Source organism: Crinia signifera, chromosome 4, assembly GCF_055691185.1.
Source record: "Crinia signifera chromosome 4, ASM5569118v1, whole genome shotgun sequence".
Taxonomy (NCBI): Eukaryota; Metazoa; Chordata; class Amphibia; order Anura; family Myobatrachidae; genus Crinia; species Crinia signifera.
This window is the reverse complement of record NC_139220.1, coordinates 67401839-67423372: the sequence shown is the minus strand read 5'-3', so window position 1 is coordinate 67423372 and position 21534 is coordinate 67401839.

Sequence of the window (21534 nt, the reverse complement as noted above, 5' to 3'; positions counted from 1 at the left end):
GACAATGCCTACAAGTCTAAATATGCATTTTCAGCCTTCTATCTCTTTTCGTTAAGGAGTTATTGCAAGGCATTTGGAAAAAATGTCAACGCGGTTTTCTCTTAGGCGGAATAAGCTGGAGCAGATTTTTTAACGCTATCTTGTTCAGACAATGCCTACAAGTCTAAATATGCATTTTCAGCCTTCTATCTCTTTTCGTTAAGGAGTTATTGCAAGGCATTTGGAAAAAATGTCAACGCGGTTTTCTCTAAGGCGGAATAAGCTAGAGCCGATTTTTCAACGCTATCTTGTTCAGACAATGCCTACAAGTCTAAATATGCATTTTCAGCCTTCTAGCTCTTTTCCTTAAGGAGTTATTGCAAGGCATTTGGAAAAAATGTCAACGCGGTTTTCTCTAAGGCGGAATAAGCTGGAGCAGATTTTTCAACGCTATCTTGTTCAGACAATGCCTACAAGTCTAAATATGCATTTTCAGCCTTCTAGCTCTTTTCCTTAAGGAGTTATTGCAAGGCATTTGGAAAAAATGTCAACGCGGTTTTCTCTAAGGCGGAATAAGCTAGAGCCGATTTTTCAACGCTATCTTGTTCACACAATGACTACAAGTCTAAATATGCATTTTCAGCCTTCTAGCTCTTTTCGTTAAGGAGTTATTGCAAGGCATTTGGAAAAAATGTCAACGCGGTTTTCTCTAAGGCGGAATAAGCTAGAGCCGATTTTTCAACGCTATCTTGTTCAGACAATGCCTACAAGTCTAAATATGCATTTTCAGCCTTCTAGCTCTTTTCGTTAAGGAGTTATTGCAAGGCATTTGGAAAAAATGTCAACGCGGTTTTCTCTAAGGCGGAATAAGCTGGAGCAGATTTTTCAACGCTATCTTGTTCAGACAATGCCTACAAGTCTAAATATGCATTTTCAGCCTTCTATCTCTTTTCGTTAAGGAGTTATTGCAAGGCATTTGGAAAAAATGTCAACGCGGTTTTCTCTAAGGCGGAATAAGCTGGAGCAGATTTTTCAACGCTATCTTGTTCAGACAATGCCTACAAGTCTAAATATGCATTTTCAGCCTTCTATCTCTTTTCGTTAAGGAGTTATTGCAAGGCATTTGGAAAAAATGTCAACGCGGTTTTCTCTAAGGCGGAATAAGCTGGAGCAGATTTTTCAACGCTATCTTGTTCAGACAATGCCTACAAGTCTAAATATGCATTTTCAGCCTTCTATCTCTTTTCGTTAAGGAGTTATTGCAAGGCATTTGGAAAAAATGTCAACGCGGTTTTCTCTAAGGCGGAATAAGCTAGAGCCGATTTTTCAACGCTATCTTGTTCAGACAATGCCTACAAGTCTAAATATGCATTTTCAGCCTTCTAGCTCTTTTCGTTAAGGAGTTATTGCAAGGCATTTGGAAAAAATGTCAACGCGGTTTTCTCTAAGGTGGAATAAGCTGGAGCAGATTTTTCAACGCTATCTTGTTCACACAATGCCTACAAGTCTAAATATGCATTTTCAGCCTTCTATCTCTTTTCGTTAAGGAGTTATTGCAAGGCATTTGGAAAAAATGTCAACGCGGTTTTCTCTAAGGCGGAATAAGCTGGAGCAGATTTTTCAACGCTATCTTGTTCAGACAATGCCTACAAGTCTAAATATGCATTTTCAGCCTTCTAGCTCTTTTCGTTAAGGAGTTATTGCAAGGCATTTGGAAAAAATGTCAACGCGGTTTTCTCTAAGGCGGAATAAGCTGGAGCAGATTTTTCAACGCTATCTTGTTCAGACAATGCCTACAAGTCTAAATATGCATTTTCAGCCTTCTATCTCTTTTCGTTAAGGAGTTATTGCAAGGCATTTGGAAAAAATGTCAACGCGGTTTTCTCTAAGGCGGAATAAGCTAGAGCCGATTTTTCAACGCTATCTTGTTCAGACAATGCCTACAAGTCTAAATATGCATTTTCAGCCTTCTAGCTCTTTTCGTTAAGGAGTTATTGCAAGGCATTTGGAAAAAATGTCAACGCGGTTTTCTCTAAGGCGGAATAAGCTGGAGCAGATTTTTCAACGCTATCTTGTTCAGACAATGCCTACAAGTCTAAATATGCATTTTCAGCCTTCTAGCTCTTTTCCTTAAGGAGTTATTGCAAGGCATTTGGAAAAAATGTCAACGCGGTTTTCTCTAAGGCGGAATAAGCTAGAGCCGATTTTTCAACGCTATCTTGTTCACACAATGCCTACAAGTCTAAATATGCATTTTCAGCCTTCTAGCTCTTTTCGTTAAGGAGTTATTGCAAGGCATTTGGAAAAAATGTCAACGCGGTTTTCTCTAAGGCGGAATAAGCTGGAGCAGATTTTTCAACGCTATCTTGTTCAGACAATGCCTACAAGTCTAAATATGCATTTTCAGCCTTCTATCTCTTTTCGTTAAGGAGTTATTGCAAGGCATTTGGAAAAAATGTCAACGCGGTTTTCTCGAAGGCGGAATAAGCTGGAGTAGATTTTTCAACGCTATCTTGTTCAGACAATGCCTACAAGTCTAAATATGCATTTTCAGCCTTCTAGCTATTTTCGTTAAGGAGTTATTGCAAGGCATTTGGAAAAAATGTCAACGCGGTTTTCTCTAAGGCGGAATAAGCTAGAGCCGATTTTTCAACGCTATCTTGTTCAGACAATGCCTACAAGTCTAAATATGCATTTTCAGCCTTCTAGCTCTTTTCGTTAAGGAGTTATTGCAAGGCATTTGGAAAAAATGTCAACGCGGTTTTCTCTAAGGCGGAATAAGCTGGAGCAGATTTTTCAACGCTATCTTGTTCAGACAATGCCTACAAGTCTAAATATGCATTTTCAGCCTTCTATCTCTTTTCGTTAAGGAGTTATTGCAAGGCATTTGGAAAAAATGTCAACGCGGTTTTCTCTAAGGCGGAATAAGCTGGAGCAGATTTTTTAACGCTATCTTGTTCAGACAATGCCTACAAGTCTAAATATGCATTTTCAGCCTTCTATCTCTTTTCGTTAAGGAGTTATTGCAAGGCATTTGGAAAAAATGTCAACGCGGTTTTCTCTAAGGCGGAATAAGCTAGAGCCGATTTTTCAACGCTATCTTGTTCAGACAATGCCTACAAGTCTAAATATGCATTTTCAGCCTTCTAGCTCTTTTCCTTAAGGAGTTATTGCAAGGCATTTGGAAAAAATGTCAACGCGGTTTTCTCTAAGGCGGAATAAGCTGGAGCCGATTTTTCAACGCTATCTTGTTCAGACAATGCCTACAAGTCTAAATATGCATTTTCAGCCTTCTAGCTCTTTTCCTTAAGGAGTTATTGCAAGGCATTTGGAAAAAATGTCAACGCGGTTTTCTCTAAGGCGGAATAAGCTAGAGCCGATTTTTCAACGCTATCTTGTTCACACAATGCCTACAAGTCTAAATATGCATTTTCAGCCTTCTAGCTCTTTTCGTTAAGGAGTTATTGCAAGGCATTTGGAAAAAATGTCAACGCGGTTTTCTCTAAGGCGGAATAAGCTGGAGCAGATTTTTCAACGCTATCTTGTTCACACAATGCCTACAAGTCTAAATATGCATTTTCAGCCTTCTATCTCTTTTCGTTAAGGAGTTATTGCAAGGCATTTGGAAAACATGTCAACGCGGTTTTCTCTAAGGCGGAATAAGCTGGAGCAGATTTTTCAACGCTATCTTGTTCAGACAATGCCTACAAGTCTAAATATGCATTTTCAGCCTTCTATCTCTTTTCGTTAAGGAGTTATTGCAAGGCATTTGGAAAAAATGTCAACGCGGTTTTCTCTTAGGCGGAATAAGCTGGAGCAGATTTTTTAACGCTATCTTGTTCAGACAATGCCTACAAGTCTAAATATGCATTTTCAGCCTTCTATCTCTTTTCGTTAAGGAGTTATTGCAAGGCATTTGGAAAAAATGTCAACGCGGTTTTCTCTAAGGCGGAATAAGCTAGAGCCGATTTTTCAACGCTATCTTGTTCAGACAATGCCTACAAGTCTAAATATGCATTTTCAGCCTTCTATCTCTTTTCGTTAAGGAGTTATTGCAAGGCATTTGGAAAAAATGTCAACGCGGTTTTCTCTAAGGCGGAATAAGCTAGAGCCGATTTTTCAACGCTATCTTGTTCAGACAATGCCTACAAGTCTAAATATGCATTTTCAGCCTTCTAGCTCTTTTCCTTAAGGAGTTATTGCAAGGCATTTGGAAAAAATGTCAACGCGGTTTTCTCTAAGGCGGAATAAGCTGGAGCAGATTTTTCAACGCTATCTTGTTCAGACAATGCCTACAAGTCTAAATATGCATTTTCAGCCTTCTAGCTCTTTTCCTTAAGGAGTTATTGCAAGGCATTTGGAAAAAATGTCAACGCGGTTTTCTCTAAGGCGGAATAAGCTAGAGCCGATTTTTCAACGCTATCTTGTTCACACAATGCCTACAAGTCTAAATATGCATTTTCAGCCTTCTAGCTCTTTTCGTTAAGGAGTTATTGCAAGGCATTTGGAAAAAATGTCAACGCGGTTTTCTCTAAGGCGGAATAAGCTGGAGCAGATTTTTCAACGCTATCTTGTTCAGACAATGCCTACAAGTCTAAATATGCATTTTCAGCCTTCTAGCTCTTTTCCTTAAGGAGTTATTGCAAGGCATTTGGAAAAAATGTCAACGCGGTTTTCTCTAAGGCGGAATAAGCTAGAGCCGATTTTTCAACGCTATCTTGTTCACACAATGCCTACAAGTCTAAATATGCATTTTCAGCCTTCTAGCTCTTTTCGTTAAGGAGTTATTGCAAGGCATTTGGAAAAAATGTCAACGCGGTTTTCTCTAAGGCGGAATAAGCTGGAGCAGATTTTTCAACGCTATCTTGTTCACACAATGCCTACAAGTCTAAATATGCATTTTCAGCCTTCTATCTCTTTTCGTTAAGGAGTTATTGCAAGGCATTTGGAAAAAATGTCAACGCGGTTTTCTCTAAGGCGGAATAAGCTGGAGCAGATTTTTCAACGCTATCTTGTTCAGACAATGCCTACAAGTCTAAATATGCATTTTCAGCCTTCTATCTCTTTTCGTTAAGGAGTTATTGCAAGGCATTTGGAAAAAATGTCAACGCGGTTTTCTCTAAGGCGGAATAAGCTGGAGCAGATTTTTTAACGCTATCTTGTTCAGACAATGCCTACAAGTCTAAATATGCATTTTCAGCCTTCTATCTCTTTTCGTTAAGGAGTTATTGCAAGGCATTTGGAAAAAATGTCAACGCGGTTTTCTCTAAGGCGGAATAAGCTAGAGCCGATTTTTCAACGCTATCTTGTTCAGACAATGCCTACAAGTCTAAATATGCATTTTCAGCCTTCTAGCTCTTTTCCTTAAGGAGTTATTGCAAGGCATTTGGAAAAAATGTCAACGCGGTTTTCTCTAAGGCGGAATAAGCTGGAGCAGATTTTTCAACGCTATCTTGTTCAGACAATGCCTACAAGTCTAAATATGCATTTTCAGCCTTCTAGCTCTTTTCCTTAAGGAGTTATTGCAAGGCATTTGGAAAAAATGTCAACGCGGTTTTCTCTAAGGCGGAATAAGCTAGAGCCGATTTTTCAACGCTATCTTGTTCACACAATGCCTACAAGTCTAAATATGCATTTTCAGCCTTCTAGCTCTTTTCGTTAAGGAGTTATTGCAAGGCATTTGGAAAAAATGTCAACGCGGTTTTCTCTAAGGCGGAATAAGCTGGAGCAGATTTTTCAACGCTATCTTGTTCACACAATGCCTACAAGTCTAAATATGCATTTTCAGCCTTCTATCTCTTTTCGTTAAGGAGTTATTGCAAGGCATTTGGAAAACATGTCAACGCGGTTTTCTCTAAGGCGGAATAAGCTGGAGCAGATTTTTCAACGCTATCTTGTTCAGACAATGCCTACAAGTCTAAATATGCATTTTCAGCCTTCTATCTCTTTTCGTTAAGGAGTTATTGCAAGGCATTTGGAAAAAATGTCAACGCGGTTTTCTCTTAGGCGGAATAAGCTGGAGCAGATTTTTTAACGCTATCTTGTTCAGACAATGCCTACAAGTCTAAATATGCATTTTCAGCCTTCTATCTCTTTTCGTTAAGGAGTTATTGCAAGGCATTTGGAAAAAATGTCAACGCGGTTTTCTCTAAGGCGGAATAAGCTAGAGCCGATTTTTCAACGCTATCTTGTTCACACAATGCCTACAAGTCTAAATATGCATTTTCAGCCTTCTAGCTCTTTTCGTTAAGGAGTTATTGCAAGGCATTTGGAAAAAATGTCAACGCGGTTTTCTCTAAGGCGGAATAAGCTGGAGCAGATTTTTCAACGCTATCTTGTTCACACAATGCCTACAAGTCTAAATATGCATTTTCAGCCTTCTATCTCTTTTCGTTAAGGAGTTATTGCAAGGCATTTGGAAAAAATGTCAACGCGGTTTTCTCTAAGGCGGAATAAGCTGGAGCAGATTTTTCAACGCTATCTTGTTCAGACAATGCCTACAAGTCTAAATATGCATTTTCAGCCTTCTATCTCTTTTCGTTAAGGAGTTATTGCAAGGCATTTGGAAAAAATGTCAACGCGGTTTTCTCTAAGGCGGAATAAGCTGGAGCAGATTTTTTAACGCTATCTTGTTCAGACAATGCCTACAAGTCTAAATATGCATTTTCAGCCTTCTATCTCTTTTCGTTAAGGAGTTATTGCAAGGCATTTGGAAAAAATGTCAACGCGGTTTTCTCTAAGGCGGAATAAGCTAGAGCCGATTTTTCAACGCTATCTTGTTCAGACAATGCCTACAAGTCTAAATATGCATTTTCAGCCTTCTAGCTCTTTTCCTTAAGGAGTTATTGCAAGGCATTTGGAAAAAATGTCAACGCGGTTTTCTCTAAGGCGGAATAAGCTGGAGCAGATTTTTCAACGCTATCTTGTTCAGACAATGCCTACAAGTCTAAATATGCATTTTCAGCCTTCTAGCTCTTTTCCTTAAGGAGTTATTGCAAGGCATTTGGAAAAAATGTCAACGCGGTTTTCTCTAAGGCGGAATAAGCTAGAGCCGATTTTTCAACGCTATCTTGTTCACACAATGCCTACAAGTCTAAATATGCATTTTCAGCCTTCTAGCTCTTTTCGTTAAGGAGTTATTGCAAGGCATTTGGAAAAAATGTCAACGCGGTTTTCTCTAAGGCGGAATAAGCTGGAGCAGATTTTTCAACGCTATCTTGTTCAGACAATGCCTACAAGTCTAAATATGCATTTTCAGCCTTCTAGCTCTTTTCCTTAAGGAGTTATTGCAAGGCATTTGGAAAAAATGTCAACGCGGTTTTCTCTAAGGCGGAATAAGCTAGAGCCGATTTTTCAACGCTATCTTGTTCACACAATGCCTACAAGTCTAAATATGCATTTTCAGCCTTCTAGCTCTTTTCGTTAAGGAGTTATTGCAAGGCATTTGGAAAAAATGTCAACGCGGTTTTCTCTAAGGCGGAATAAGCTGGAGCAGATTTTCAACGCTATCTTGTTCACACAATGCCTACAAGTCTAAATATGCATTTTCAGCCTTCTATCTCTTTTCGTTAAGGAGTTATTGCAAGGCATTTGGAAAAAATGTCAACGCGGTTTTCTCTAAGGCGGAATAAGCTGGAGCAGATTTTTCAACGCTATCTTGTTCAGACAATGCCTACAAGTCTAAATATGCATTTTCAGCCTTCTATCTCTTTTCGTTAAGGAGTTATTGCAAGGCATTTGGAAAAAATGTCAACGCGGTTTTCTCTAAGGCGGAATAAGCTGGAGCAGATTTTTTAACGCTATCTTGTTCAGACAATGCCTACAAGTCTAAATATGCATTTTCAGCCTTCTATCTCTTTTCGTTAAGGAGTTATTGCAAGGCATTTGGAAAAAATGTCAACGCGGTTTTCTCTAAGGCGGAATAAGCTAGAGCCGATTTTTCAACGCTATCTTGTTCACACAATGCCTACAAGTCTAAATATGCATTTTCAGCCTTCTAGCTCTTTTCGTTAAGGAGTTATTGCAAGGCATTTGGAAAAAATGTCAACGCGGTTTTCTCTAAGGCGGAATAAGCTGGAGCAGATTTTTCAACGCTATCTTGTTCACACAATGCCTACAAGTCTAAATATGCATTTTCAGCCTTCTATCTCTTTTCGTTAAGGAGTTATTGCAAGGCATTTGGAAAAAATGTCAACGCGGTTTTCTCTAAGGCGGAATAAGCTGGAGCAGATTTTTCAACGCTATCTTGTTCAGACAATGCCTACAAGTCTAAATATGCATTTTCAGCCTTCTATCTCTTTTCGTTAAGGAGTTATTGCAAGGCATTTGGAAAAAATGTCAACGCAGTTTTCTCTAAGGCGGAATAAGCTGGAGCAGATTTTTTAACGCTATCTTGTTCAGACAATGCCTACAAGTCTAAATATGCATTTTCAGCCTTCTATCTCTTTTCGTTAAGGAGTTATTGCAAGGCATTTGGAAAAAATGTCAACGCGGTTTTCTCTAAGGCGGAATAAGCTAGAGCCGATTTTTCAACGCTATCTTGTTCAGACAATGCCTACAAGTCTAAATATGCATTTTCAGCCTTCTAGCTCTTTTCCTTAAGGAGTTATTGCAAGGCATTTGGAAAAAATGTCAACGCGGTTTTCTCTAAGGCGGAATAAGCTGGAGCAGATTTTTCAACGCTATCTTGTTCAGACAATGCCTACAAGTCTAAATATGCATTTTCAGCCTTCTAGCTCTTTTCCTTAAGGAGTTATTGCAAGGCATTTGGAAAAAATGTCAACGCGGTTTTCTCTAAGGCGGAATAAGCTAGAGCCGATTTTTCAACGCTATCTTGTTCACACAATGCCTACAAGTCTAAATATGCATTTTCAGCCTTCTAGCTCTTTTCGTTAAGGAGTTATTGCAAGGCATTTGGAAAAAATGTCAACGCGGTTTTCTCTAAGGCGGAATAAGCTGGAGCAGATTTTTCAACGCTATCTTGTTCAGACAATGCCTACAAGTCTAAATATGCATTTTCAGCCTTCTAGCTCTTTTCCTTAAGGAGTTATTGCAAGGCATTTGGAAAAAATGTCAACGCGGTTTTCTCTAAGGCGGAATAAGCTAGAGCCGATTTTTCAACGCTATCTTGTTCACACAATGCCTACAAGTCTAAATATGCATTTTCAGCCTTCTAGCTCTTTTCGTTAAGGAGTTATTGCAAGGCATTTGGAAAAAATGTCAACGCGGTTTTCTCTAAGGCGGAATAAGCTGGAGCAGATTTTTCAACGCTATCTTGTTCACACAATGCCTACAAGTCTAAATATGCATTTTCAGCCTTCTATCTCTTTTCGTTAAGGAGTTATTGCAAGGCATTTGGAAAAAATGTCAACGCGGTTTTCTCTAAGGCGGAATAAGCTGGAGCAGATTTTTCAACGCTATCTTGTTCAGACAATGCCTACAAGTCTAAATATGCATTTTCAGCCTTCTATCTCTTTTCGTTAAGGAGTTATTGCAAGGCATTTGGAAAAAATGTCAACGCGGTTTTCTCTAAGGCGGAATAAGCTGGAGCAGATTTTTTAACGCTATCTTGTTCAGACAATGCCTACAAGTCTAAATATGCATTTTCAGCCTTCTATCTCTTTTCGTTAAGGAGTTATTGCAAGGCATTTGGAAAAAATGTCAACGCGGTTTTCTCTAAGGCGGAATAAGCTAGAGCCGATTTTTCAACGCTATCTTGTTCAGACAATGCCTACAAGTCTAAATATGCATTTTCAGCCTTCTAGCTCTTTTCCTTAAGGAGTTATTGCAAGGCATTTGGAAAAAATGTCAACGCGGTTTTCTCTAAGGCGGAATAAGCTGGAGCAGATTTTTCAACGCTATCTTGTTCAGACAATGCCTACAAGTCTAAATATGCATTTTCAGCCTTCTAGCTCTTTTCCTTAAGGAGTTATTGCAAGGCATTTGGAAAAAATGTCAACGCGGTTTTCTCTAAGGCGGAATAAGCTAGAGCCGATTTTTCAACGCTATCTTGTTCACACAATGCCTACAAGTCTAAATATGCATTTTCAGCCTTCTAGCTCTTTTCGTTAAGGAGTTATTGCAAGGCATTTGGAAAAAATGTCAACGCGGTTTTCTCTAAGGCGGAATAAGCTGGAGCAGATTTTTCAACGCTATCTTGTTCACACAATGCCTACAAGTCTAAATATGCATTTTCAGCCTTCTATCTCTTTTCGTTAAGGAGTTATTGCAAGGCATTTGGAAAACATGTCAACGCGGTTTTCTCTAAGGCGGAATAAGCTGGAGCAGATTTTTCAACGCTATCTTGTTCAGACAATGCCTACAAGTCTAAATATGCATTTTCAGCCTTCTATCTCTTTTCGTTAAGGAGTTATTGCAAGGCATTTGGAAAAAATGTCAACGCGGTTTTCTCTTAGGCGGAATAAGCTGGAGCAGATTTTTTAACGCTATCTTGTTCAGACAATGCCTACAAGTCTAAATATGCATTTTCAGCCTTCTATCTCTTTTCGTTAAGGAGTTATTGCAAGGCATTTGGAAAAAATGTCAACGCGGTTTTCTCTAAGGCGGAATAAGCTAGAGCCGATTTTTCAACGCTATCTTGTTCAGACAATGCCTACAAGTCTAAATATGCATTTTCAGCCTTCTATCTCTTTTCGTTAAGGAGTTATTGCAAGGCATTTGGAAAAAATGTCAACGCGGTTTTCTCTAAGGCGGAATAAGCTAGAGCCGATTTTTCAACGCTATCTTGTTCAGACAATGCCTACAAGTCTAAATATGCATTTTCAGCCTTCTAGCTCTTTTCCTTAAGGAGTTATTGCAAGGCATTTGGAAAAAATGTCAACGCGGTTTTCTCTAAGGCGGAATAAGCTGGAGCAGATTTTTCAACGCTATCTTGTTCAGACAATGCCTACAAGTCTAAATATGCATTTTCAGCCTTCTAGCTCTTTTCCTTAAGGAGTTATTGCAAGGCATTTGGAAAAAATGTCAACGCGGTTTTCTCTAAGGCGGAATAAGCTAGAGCCGATTTTTCAACGCTATCTTGTTCACACAATGCCTACAAGTCTAAATATGCATTTTCAGCCTTCTAGCTCTTTTCGTTAAGGAGTTATTGCAAGGCATTTGGAAAAAATGTCAACGCGGTTTTCTCTAAGGCGGAATAAGCTGGAGCAGATTTTTCAACGCTATCTTGTTCAGACAATGCCTACAAGTCTAAATATGCATTTTCAGCCTTCTAGCTCTTTTCCTTAAGGAGTTATTGCAAGGCATTTGGAAAAAATGTCAACGCGGTTTTCTCTAAGGCGGAATAAGCTAGAGCCGATTTTTCAACGCTATCTTGTTCACACAATGCCTACAAGTCTAAATATGCATTTTCAGCCTTCTAGCTCTTTTCGTTAAGGAGTTATTGCAAGGCATTTGGAAAAAATGTCAACGCGGTTTTCTCTAAGGCGGAATAAGCTGGAGCAGATTTTTCAACGCTATCTTGTTCACACAATGCCTACAAGTCTAAATATGCATTTTCAGCCTTCTATCTCTTTTCGTTAAGGAGTTATTGCAAGGCATTTGGAAAAAATGTCAACGCGGTTTTCTCTAAGGCGGAATAAGCTGGAGCAGATTTTTCAACGCTATCTTGTTCAGACAATGCCTACAAGTCTAAATATGCATTTTCAGCCTTCTATCTCTTTTCGTTAAGGAGTTATTGCAAGGCATTTGGAAAAAATGTCAACGCAGTTTTCTCTAAGGCGGAATAAGCTGGAGCAGATTTTTTAACGCTATCTTGTTCAGACAATGCCTACAAGTCTAAATATGCATTTTCAGCCTTCTATCTCTTTTCGTTAAGGAGTTATTGCAAGGCATTTGGAAAAAATGTCAACGCGGTTTTCTCTAAGGCGGAATAAGCTAGAGCCGATTTTTCAACGCTATCTTGTTCAGACAATGCCTACAAGTCTAAATATGCATTTTCAGCCTTCTAGCTCTTTTCCTTAAGGAGTTATTGCAAGGCATTTGGAAAAAATGTCAACGCGGTTTTCTCTAAGGCGGAATAAGCTGGAGCAGATTTTTCAACGCTATCTTGTTCAGACAATGCCTACAAGTCTAAATATGCATTTTCAGCCTTCTAGCTCTTTTCCTTAAGGAGTTATTGCAAGGCATTTGGAAAAAATGTCAACGCGGTTTTCTCTAAGGCGGAATAAGCTAGAGCCGATTTTTCAACGCTATCTTGTTCACACAATGCCTACAAGTCTAAATATGCATTTTCAGCCTTCTAGCTCTTTTCGTTAAGGAGTTATTGCAAGGCATTTGGAAAAAATGTCAACGCGGTTTTCTCTAAGGCGGAATAAGCTGGAGCAGATTTTTCAACGCTATCTTGTTCAGACAATGCCTACAAGTCTAAATATGCATTTTCAGCCTTCTAGCTCTTTTCCTTAAGGAGTTATTGCAAGGCATTTGGAAAAAAATGTCAACGCGGTTTTCTCTAAGGCGGAATAAGCTAGAGCCGATTTTTCAACGCTATCTTGTTCACACAATGCCTACAAGTCTAAATATGCATTTTCAGCCTTCTAGCTCTTTTCGTTAAGGAGTTATTGCAAGGCATTTGGAAAAAATGTCAACGCGGTTTTCTCTAAGGCGGAATAAGCTGGAGCAGATTTTTCAACGCTATCTTGTTCACACAATGCCTACAAGTCTAAATATGCATTTTCAGCCTTCTATCTCTTTTCGTTAAGGAGTTATTGCAAGGCATTTGGAAAAAATGTCAACGCGGTTTTCTCTAAGGCGGAATAAGCTGGAGCAGATTTTTCAACGCTATCTTGTTCAGACAATGCCTACAAGTCTAAATATGCATTTTCAGCCTTCTATCTCTTTTCGTTAAGGAGTTATTGCAAGGCATTTGGAAAAAATGTCAACGCGGTTTTCTCTAAGGCGGAATAAGCTGGAGCAGATTTTTTAACGCTATCTTGTTCAGACAATGCCTACAAGTCTAAATATGCATTTTCAGCCTTCTATCTCTTTTCGTTAAGGAGTTATTGCAAGGCATTTGGAAAAAATGTCAACGCGGTTTTCTCTAAGGCGGAATAAGCTAGAGCCGATTTTTCAACGCTATCTTGTTCAGACAATGCCTACAAGTCTAAATATGCATTTTCAGCCTTCTAGCTCTTTTCCTTAAGGAGTTATTGCAAGGCATTTGGAAAAAATGTCAACGCGGTTTTCTCTAAGGCGGAATAAGCTGGAGCAGATTTTTCAACGCTATCTTGTTCAGACAATGCCTACAAGTCTAAATATGCATTTTCAGCCTTCTAGCTCTTTTCCTTAAGGAGTTATTGCAAGGCATTTGGAAAAAATGTCAACGCGGTTTTCTCTAAGGCGGAATAAGCTAGAGCCGATTTTTCAACGCTATCTTGTTCACACAATGCCTACAAGTCTAAATATGCATTTTCAGCCTTCTAGCTCTTTTCGTTAAGGAGTTATTGCAAGGCATTTGGAAAAAATGTCAACGCGGTTTTCTCTAAGGCGGAATAAGCTGGAGCAGATTTTTCAACGCTATCTTGTTCACACAATGCCTACAAGTCTAAATATGCATTTTCAGCCTTCTATCTCTTTTCGTTAAGGAGTTATTGCAAGGCATTTGGAAAACATGTCAACGCGGTTTTCTCTAAGGCGGAATAAGCTGGAGCAGATTTTTCAACGCTATCTTGTTCAGACAATGCCTACAAGTCTAAATATGCATTTTCAGCCTTCTATCTCTTTTCGTTAAGGAGTTATTGCAAGGCATTTGGAAAAAATGTCAACGCGGTTTTCTCTTAGGCGGAATAAGCTGGAGCAGATTTTTTAACGCTATCTTGTTCAGACAATGCCTACAAGTCTAAATATGCATTTTCAGCCTTCTATCTCTTTTCGTTAAGGAGTTATTGCAAGGCATTTGGAAAAAATGTCAACGCGGTTTTCTCTAAGGCGGAATAAGCTAGAGCCGATTTTTCAACGCTATCTTGTTCAGACAATGCCTACAAGTCTAAATATGCATTTTCAGCCTTCTATCTCTTTTCGTTAAGGAGTTATTGCAAGGCATTTGGAAAAAATGTCAACGCGGTTTTCTCTAAGGCGGAATAAGCTAGAGCCGATTTTTCAACGCTATCTTGTTCAGACAATGCCTACAAGTCTAAATATGCATTTTCAGCCTTCTAGCTCTTTTCCTTAAGGAGTTATTGCAAGGCATTTGGAAAAAATGTCAACGCGGTTTTCTCTAAGGCGGAATAAGCTGGAGCAGATTTTTCAACGCTATCTTGTTCAGACAATGCCTACAAGTCTAAATATGCATTTTCAGCCTTCTAGCTCTTTTCCTTAAGGAGTTATTGCAAGGCATTTGGAAAAAATGTCAACGCGGTTTTCTCTAAGGCGGAATAAGCTAGAGCCGATTTTTCAACGCTATCTTGTTCACACAATGCCTACAAGTCTAAATATGCATTTTCAGCCTTCTAGCTCTTTTCGTTAAGGAGTTATTGCAAGGCATTTGGAAAAAATGTCAACGCGGTTTTCTCTAAGGCGGAATAAGCTGGAGCAGATTTTTCAACGCTATCTTGTTCAGACAATGCCTACAAGTCTAAATATGCATTTTCAGCCTTCTAGCTCTTTTCCTTAAGGAGTTATTGCAAGGCATTTGGAAAAAATGTCAACGCGGTTTTCTCTAAGGCGGAATAAGCTAGAGCCGATTTTTCAACGCTATCTTGTTCACACAATGCCTACAAGTCTAAATATGCATTTTCAGCCTTCTAGCTCTTTTCGTTAAGGAGTTATTGCAAGGCATTTGGAAAAAATGTCAACGCGGTTTTCTCTAAGGCGGAATAAGCTGGAGCAGATTTTTCAACGCTATCTTGTTCACACAATGCCTACAAGTCTAAATATGCATTTTCAGCCTTCTATCTCTTTTCGTTAAGGAGTTATTGCAAGGCATTTGGAAAAAATGTCAACGCGGTTTTCTCTAAGGCGGAATAAGCTGGAGCAGATTTTTCAACGCTATCTTGTTCAGACAATGCCTACAAGTCTAAATATGCATTTTCAGCCTTCTATCTCTTTTCGTTAAGGAGTTATTGCAAGGCATTTGGAAAAAATGTCAACGCGGTTTTCTCTAAGGCGGAATAAGCTGGAGCAGATTTTTTAACGCTATCTTGTTCAGACAATGCCTACAAGTCTAAATATGCATTTTCAGCCTTCTATCTCTTTTCGTTAAGGAGTTATTGCAAGGCATTTGGAAAAAATGTCAACGCGGTTTTCTCTAAGGCGGAATAAGCTAGAGCCGATTTTTCAACGCTATCTTGTTCAGACAATGCCTACAAGTCTAAATATGCATTTTCAGCCTTCTAGCTCTTTTCCTTAAGGAGTTATTGCAAGGCATTTGGAAAAAATGTCAACGCGGTTTTCTCTAAGGCGGAATAAGCTGGAGCAGATTTTTCAACGCTATCTTGTTCAGACAATGCCTACAAGTCTAAATATGCATTTTCAGCCTTCTAGCTCTTTTCCTTAAGGAGTTATTGCAAGGCATTTGGAAAAAATGTCAACGCGGTTTTCTCTAAGGCGGAATAAGCTAGAGCCGATTTTTCAACGCTATCTTGTTCACACAATGCCTACAAGTCTAAATATGCATTTTCAGCCTTCTAGCTCTTTTCGTTAAGGAGTTATTGCAAGGCATTTGGAAAAAATGTCAACGCGGTTTTCTCTAAGGCGGAATAAGCTGGAGCAGATTTTTCAACGCTATCTTGTTCACACAATGCCTACAAGTCTAAATATGCATTTTCAGCCTTCTATCTCTTTTCGTTAAGGAGTTATTGCAAGGCATTTGGAAAACATGTCAACGCGGTTTTCTCTAAGGCGGAATAAGCTGGAGCAGATTTTTCAACGCTATCTTGTTCAGACAATGCCTACAAGTCTAAATATGCATTTTCAGCCTTCTATCTCTTTTCGTTAAGGAGTTATTGCAAGGCATTTGGAAAAAATGTCAACGCGGTTTTCTCTTAGGCGGAATAAGCTGGAGCAGATTTTTTAACGCTATCTTGTTCAGACAATGCCTACAAGTCTAAATATGCATTTTCAGCCTTCTATCTCTTTTCGTTAAGGAGTTATTGCAAGGCATTTGGAAAAAATGTCAACGCGGTTTTCTCTAAGGCGGAATAAGCTAGAGCCGATTTTTCAACGCTATCTTGTTCAGACAATGCCTACAAGTCTAAATATGCATTTTCAGCCTTCTAGCTCTTTTCCTTAAGGAGTTATTGCAAGGCATTTGGAAAAAATGTCAACGCGGTTTTCTCTAAGGCGGAATAAGCTGGAGCAGATTTTTCAACGCTATCTTGTTCAGACAATGCCTACAAGTCTAAATATGCATTTTCAGCCTTCTAGCTCTTTTCCTTAAGGAGTTATTGCAAGGCATTTGGAAAAAATGTCAACGCGGTTTTCTCTAAGGCGGAATAAGCTAGAGCCGATTTTTCAACGCTATCTTGTTCACACAATGCCTACAAGTCTAAATATGCATTTTCAGCCTTCTAGCTCTTTTCGTTAAGGAGTTATTGCAAGGCATTTGGAAAAAATGTCAACGCGGTTTTCTCTAAGGCGGAATAAGCTAGAGCCGATTTTTCAACGCTATCTTGTTCAGACAATGCCTACAAGTCTAAATATGCATTTTCAGCCTTCTAGCTCTTTTCGTTAAGGAGTTATTGCAAGGCATTTGGAAAAAATGTCAACGCGGTTTTCTCTAAGGCGGAATAAGCTGGAGCAGATTTTTCAACGCTATCTTGTTCAGACAATGCCTACAAGTCTAAATATGCATTTTCAGCCTTCTATCTCTTTTCGTTAAGGAGTTATTGCAAGGCATTTGGAAAAAATGTCAACGCGGTTTTCTCTAAGGCGGAATAAGCTGGAGCAGATTTTTCAACGCTATCTTGTTCAGACAATGCCTACAAGTCTAAATATGCATTTTCAGCCTTCTATCTCTTTTCGTTAAGGAGTTATTGCAAGGCATTTGGAAAAAATGTCAACGCGGTTTTCTCTAAGGCGGAATAAGCTGGAGCAGATTTTTCAACGCTATCTTGTTCAGACAATGCCTACAAGTCTAAATATGCATTTTCAGCCTTCTATCTCTTTTCGTTAAGGAGTTATTGCAAGGCATTTGGAAAAAATGTCAACGCGGTTTTCTCTAAGGCGGAATAAGCTAGAGCCGATTTTTCAACGCTATCTTGTTCAGACAATGCCTACAAGTCTAAATATGCATTTTCAGCCTTCTAGCTCTTTTCGTTAAGGAGTTATTGCAAGGCATTTGGAAAAAATGTCAACGCGGTTTTCTCTAAGGTGGAATAAGCTGGAGCAGATTTTTCAACGCTATCTTGTTCACACAATGCCTACAAGTCTAAATATGCATTTTCAGCCTTCTATCTCTTTTCGTTAAGGAGTTATTGCAAGGCATTTGGAAAAAATGTCAACGCGGTTTTCTCTAAGGCGGAATAAGCTGGAGCAGATTTTTCAACGCTATCTTGTTCAGACAATGCCTACAAGTCTAAATATGCATTTTCAGCCTTCTAGCTCTTTTCGTTAAGGAGTTATTGCAAGGCATTTGGAAAAAATGTCAACGCGGTTTTCTCTAAGGCGGAATAAGCTGGAGCAGATTTTTCAACGCTATCTTGTTCAGACAATGCCTACAAGTCTAAATATGCATTTTCAGCCTTCTATCTCTTTTCGTTAAGGAGTTATTGCAAGGCATTTGGAAAAAATGTCAACGCGGTTTTCTCTAAGGCGGAATAAGCTAGAGCCGATTTTTCAACGCTATCTTGTTCAGACAATGCCTACAAGTCTAAATATGCATTTTCAGCCTTCTAGCTCTTTTCGTTAAGGAGTTATTGCAAGGCATTTGGAAAAAATGTCAACGCGGTTTTCTCTAAGGCGGAATAAGCTGGAGCAGATTTTTCAACGCTATCTTGTTCAGACAATGCCTACAAGTCTAAATATGCATTTTCAGCCTTCTAGCTCTTTTCCTTAAGGAGTTATTGCAAGGCATTTGGAAAAAATGTCAACGCGGTTTTCTCTAAGGCGGAATAAGCTAGAGCCGATTTTTCAACGCTATCTTGTTCACACAATGCCTACAAGTCTAAATATGCATTTTCAGCCTTCTAGCTCTTTTCGTTAAGGAGTTATTGCAAGGCATTTGGAAAAAATGTCAACGCGGTTTTCTCTAAGGCGGAATAAGCTGGAGCAGATTTTTCAACGCTATCTTGTTCAGACAATGCCTACAAGTCTAAATATGCATTTTCAGCCTTCTATCTCTTTTCGTTAAGGAGTTATTGCAAGGCATTTGGAAAAAATGTCAACGCGGTTTTCTCGAAGGCGGAATAAGCTGGAGTAGATTTTTCAACGCTATCTTGTTCAGACAATGCCTACAAGTCTAAATATGCATTTTCAGCCTTCTAGCTATTTTCGTTAAGGAGTTATTGCAAGGCATTTGGAAAAAATGTCAACGCGGTTTTCTCTAAGGCGGAATAAGCTAGAGCCGATTTTTCAACGCTATCTTGTTCAGACAATGCCTACAAGTCTAAATATGCATTTTCAGCCTTCTAGCTCTTTTCGTTAAGGAGTTATTGCAAGGCATTTGGAAAAAATGTCAACGCGGTTTTCTCTAAGGCGGAATAAGCTGGAGCAGATTTTTCAACGCTATCTTGTTCAGACAATGCCTACAAGTCTAAATATGCATTTTCAGCCTTCTAGCTCTTTTCCTTAAGGAGTTATTGCAAGGCATTTGGAAAAAATGTCAACGCGGTTTTCTCTAAGGCGGAATAAGCTAGAGCCGATTTTTCAACGCTATCTTGTTCACACAATGCCTACAAGTCTTAATATGCATTTTCAGCCTTCTAGCTCTTTTCGTTAAGGAGTTATTGCAAGGCATTTGGAAAAAATGTCAACGCGGTTTTCTCTAAGGCGGAATAAGCTGGAGCAGATTTTTCAACGCTATCTTGTTCACACAATGCCTACAAGTCTAAATATGCATTTTCAGCCTTCTATCTCTTTTCGTTAAGGAGTTATTGCAAGGCATTTGGAAAAAATGTCAACGCGGTTTTCTCTAAGGCGGAATAAGCTGGAGCAGATTTTTCAACGCTATCTTGTTCAGACAATGCCTACAAGTCTAAATATGCATTTTCAGCCTTCTATCTCTTTTCGTTAAGGAGTTATTGCAAGGCATTTGGAAAAAATGTCAACGCGGTTTTCTCTAAGGCGGAATAAGCTGGAGCAGATTTTTTAACGCTATCTTGTTCAGACAATGCCTACAAGTCTAAATATGCATTTTCAGCCTTCTATCTCTTTTCGTTAAGGAGTTATTGCAAGGCATTTGGAAAAAATGTCAACGCGGTTTTCTCTAAGGCGGAATAAGCTAGAGCCGATTTTTCAACGCTATCTTGTTCAGACAATGCCTACAAGTCTAAATATGCATTTTCAGCCTTCTAGCTCTTTTCCTTAAGGAGTTATTGCAAGGCATTTGGAAAAAATGTCAACGCGGTTTTCTCTAAGGCGGAATAAGCTGGAGCAGATTTTTCAACGCTATCTTGTTCAGACAATGCCTACAAGTCTAAATATGCATTTTCAGCCTTCTAGCTCTTTTCCTTAAGGAGTTATTGCAAGGCATTTGGAAAAAATGTCAACGCGGTTTTCTCTAAGGCGGAATAAGCTAGAGCCGATTTTTCAACGCTATCTTGTTCACACAATGCCTACAAGTCTAAATATGCATTTTCAGCCTTCTAGCTCTTTTCGTTAAGGAGTTATTGCAAGGCATTTGGAAAAAATGTCAACGCGGTTTTCTCTAAGGCGGAATAAGCTGGAGCAGATTTTTCAACGCTATCTTGTTCACACAATGCCTACAAGTCTAAATATGCATTTTCAGCCTTCTATCTCTTTTCGTTAAGGAGTTATTGCAAGGCATTTGGAAAAAATGTCAACGCGGTTTTCTCTAAGGCGGAATAAGCTGGAGCAGATTTTTCAACGCTATCTTGTTCAGACAATGCCTACAAGTCTAAATATGCATTTTCAGCCTTCTATCTCTTTTCGTTAAGGAGTTATTGCAAGGCATTTGGAAAAAATGTCAACGCGGTTTTCTCTTAGGCGGAATAAGCTGGAGCAGATTTTTTTACGCTATCTTGTTCAGACAATGCCTACAAGTCTAAATATGCATTTTCAGCCTTCTATCTCTTTTCGTTAAGGAGTTATTGCAAGGCATTTGGAAAAAATGTCAACGCGGTTTTCTCTAAGGCGGAATAAGCTAGAGCCGATTTTTCAACGCTATCTTGTTCAGACAATGCCTACAAGTCTAAATATGCATTTTCAGCCTTCTAGCTCTTTTCCTTAAGGAGTTATTGCAAGGCATTTGGAAAAAATGTCAACGCGGTTTTCTCTAAGGCGGAATAAGCTGGAGCAGATTTTTCAACGCTATCTTGTTCAGACAATGCCTACAAGTCTAAATATGCATTTTCAGCCTTCTAGCTCTTTTCCTTAAGGAGTTATTGCAAGGCATTTGGAAAAAATGTCAACGCGGTTTTCTCTAAGGCGGAATAAGCTAGAGCCGATTTTTCAACGCTATCTTGTTCACACAATGCCTACAAGTCTAAATATGCATTTTCAGCCTTCTATCTCTTTTCGTTAAGGAGTTATTGCAAGGCATTTGGAAAAAATGTCAACGCGGTTTTCTCTAAGGCGGAATAAGCTGGAGCAGATTTTTCAACGCTATCTTGTTCAGACAATGCCTACAAGTCTAAATATGCATTTTCAGCCTTCTATCTCTTTTCGTTAAGGAGTTATTGCAAGGCATTTGGAAAAAATGTCAACGCGGTTTTCTCTAAGGCGGAATAAGCTAGAGCCGATTTTTCAACGCTATCTTGTTCAGACAATGCCTACAAGTCTAAATATGCATTTTCAGCCTTCTAGCTATTTTCGTTAAGGAGTTATTGCAAGGCATTTGGAAAAAATGTCAACGCGGTTTTCTCTAAGGCGGAATAAGCTAGAGCCGATTTTTCAACGCTATCTTGTTCAGACAATGCCTACAAGTCTAAATATGCATTTTCAGCCTTCTAGCTCTTTTCGTTAAGGAGTTATTGCAAGGCATTTGGAAAAAATGTCAACGCGGTTTTCTCTAAGGCGGAATAAGCTGGAGCAGATTTTTCAACGCTATCTTGTTCAGACAATGCCTACAAGTCTAAATATGCATTTTCAGCCTTCTAGCTCTTTTCCTTAAGGAGTTATTGCAAGGCATTTGGAAAAAATGTCAACGCGGTTTTCTCTAAGGCGGAATAAGCTAGAGCCGATTTTTCAACGCTATCTTGTTCACACAATGCCTACAAGTCTTAATATGCATTTTCAGCCTTCTAGCTCTTTTCGTTAAGGAGTTATTGCAAGGCATTTGGAAAAAATGTCAACGCGGTTTTCTCTAAGGCGGAATAAGCTGGAGCAGATTTTTCAACGCTATCTTGTTCACACAATGCCTACAAGTCTAAATATGCATTTTCAGCCTTCTATCTCTTTTCGTTAAGGAGTTATTGCAAGGCA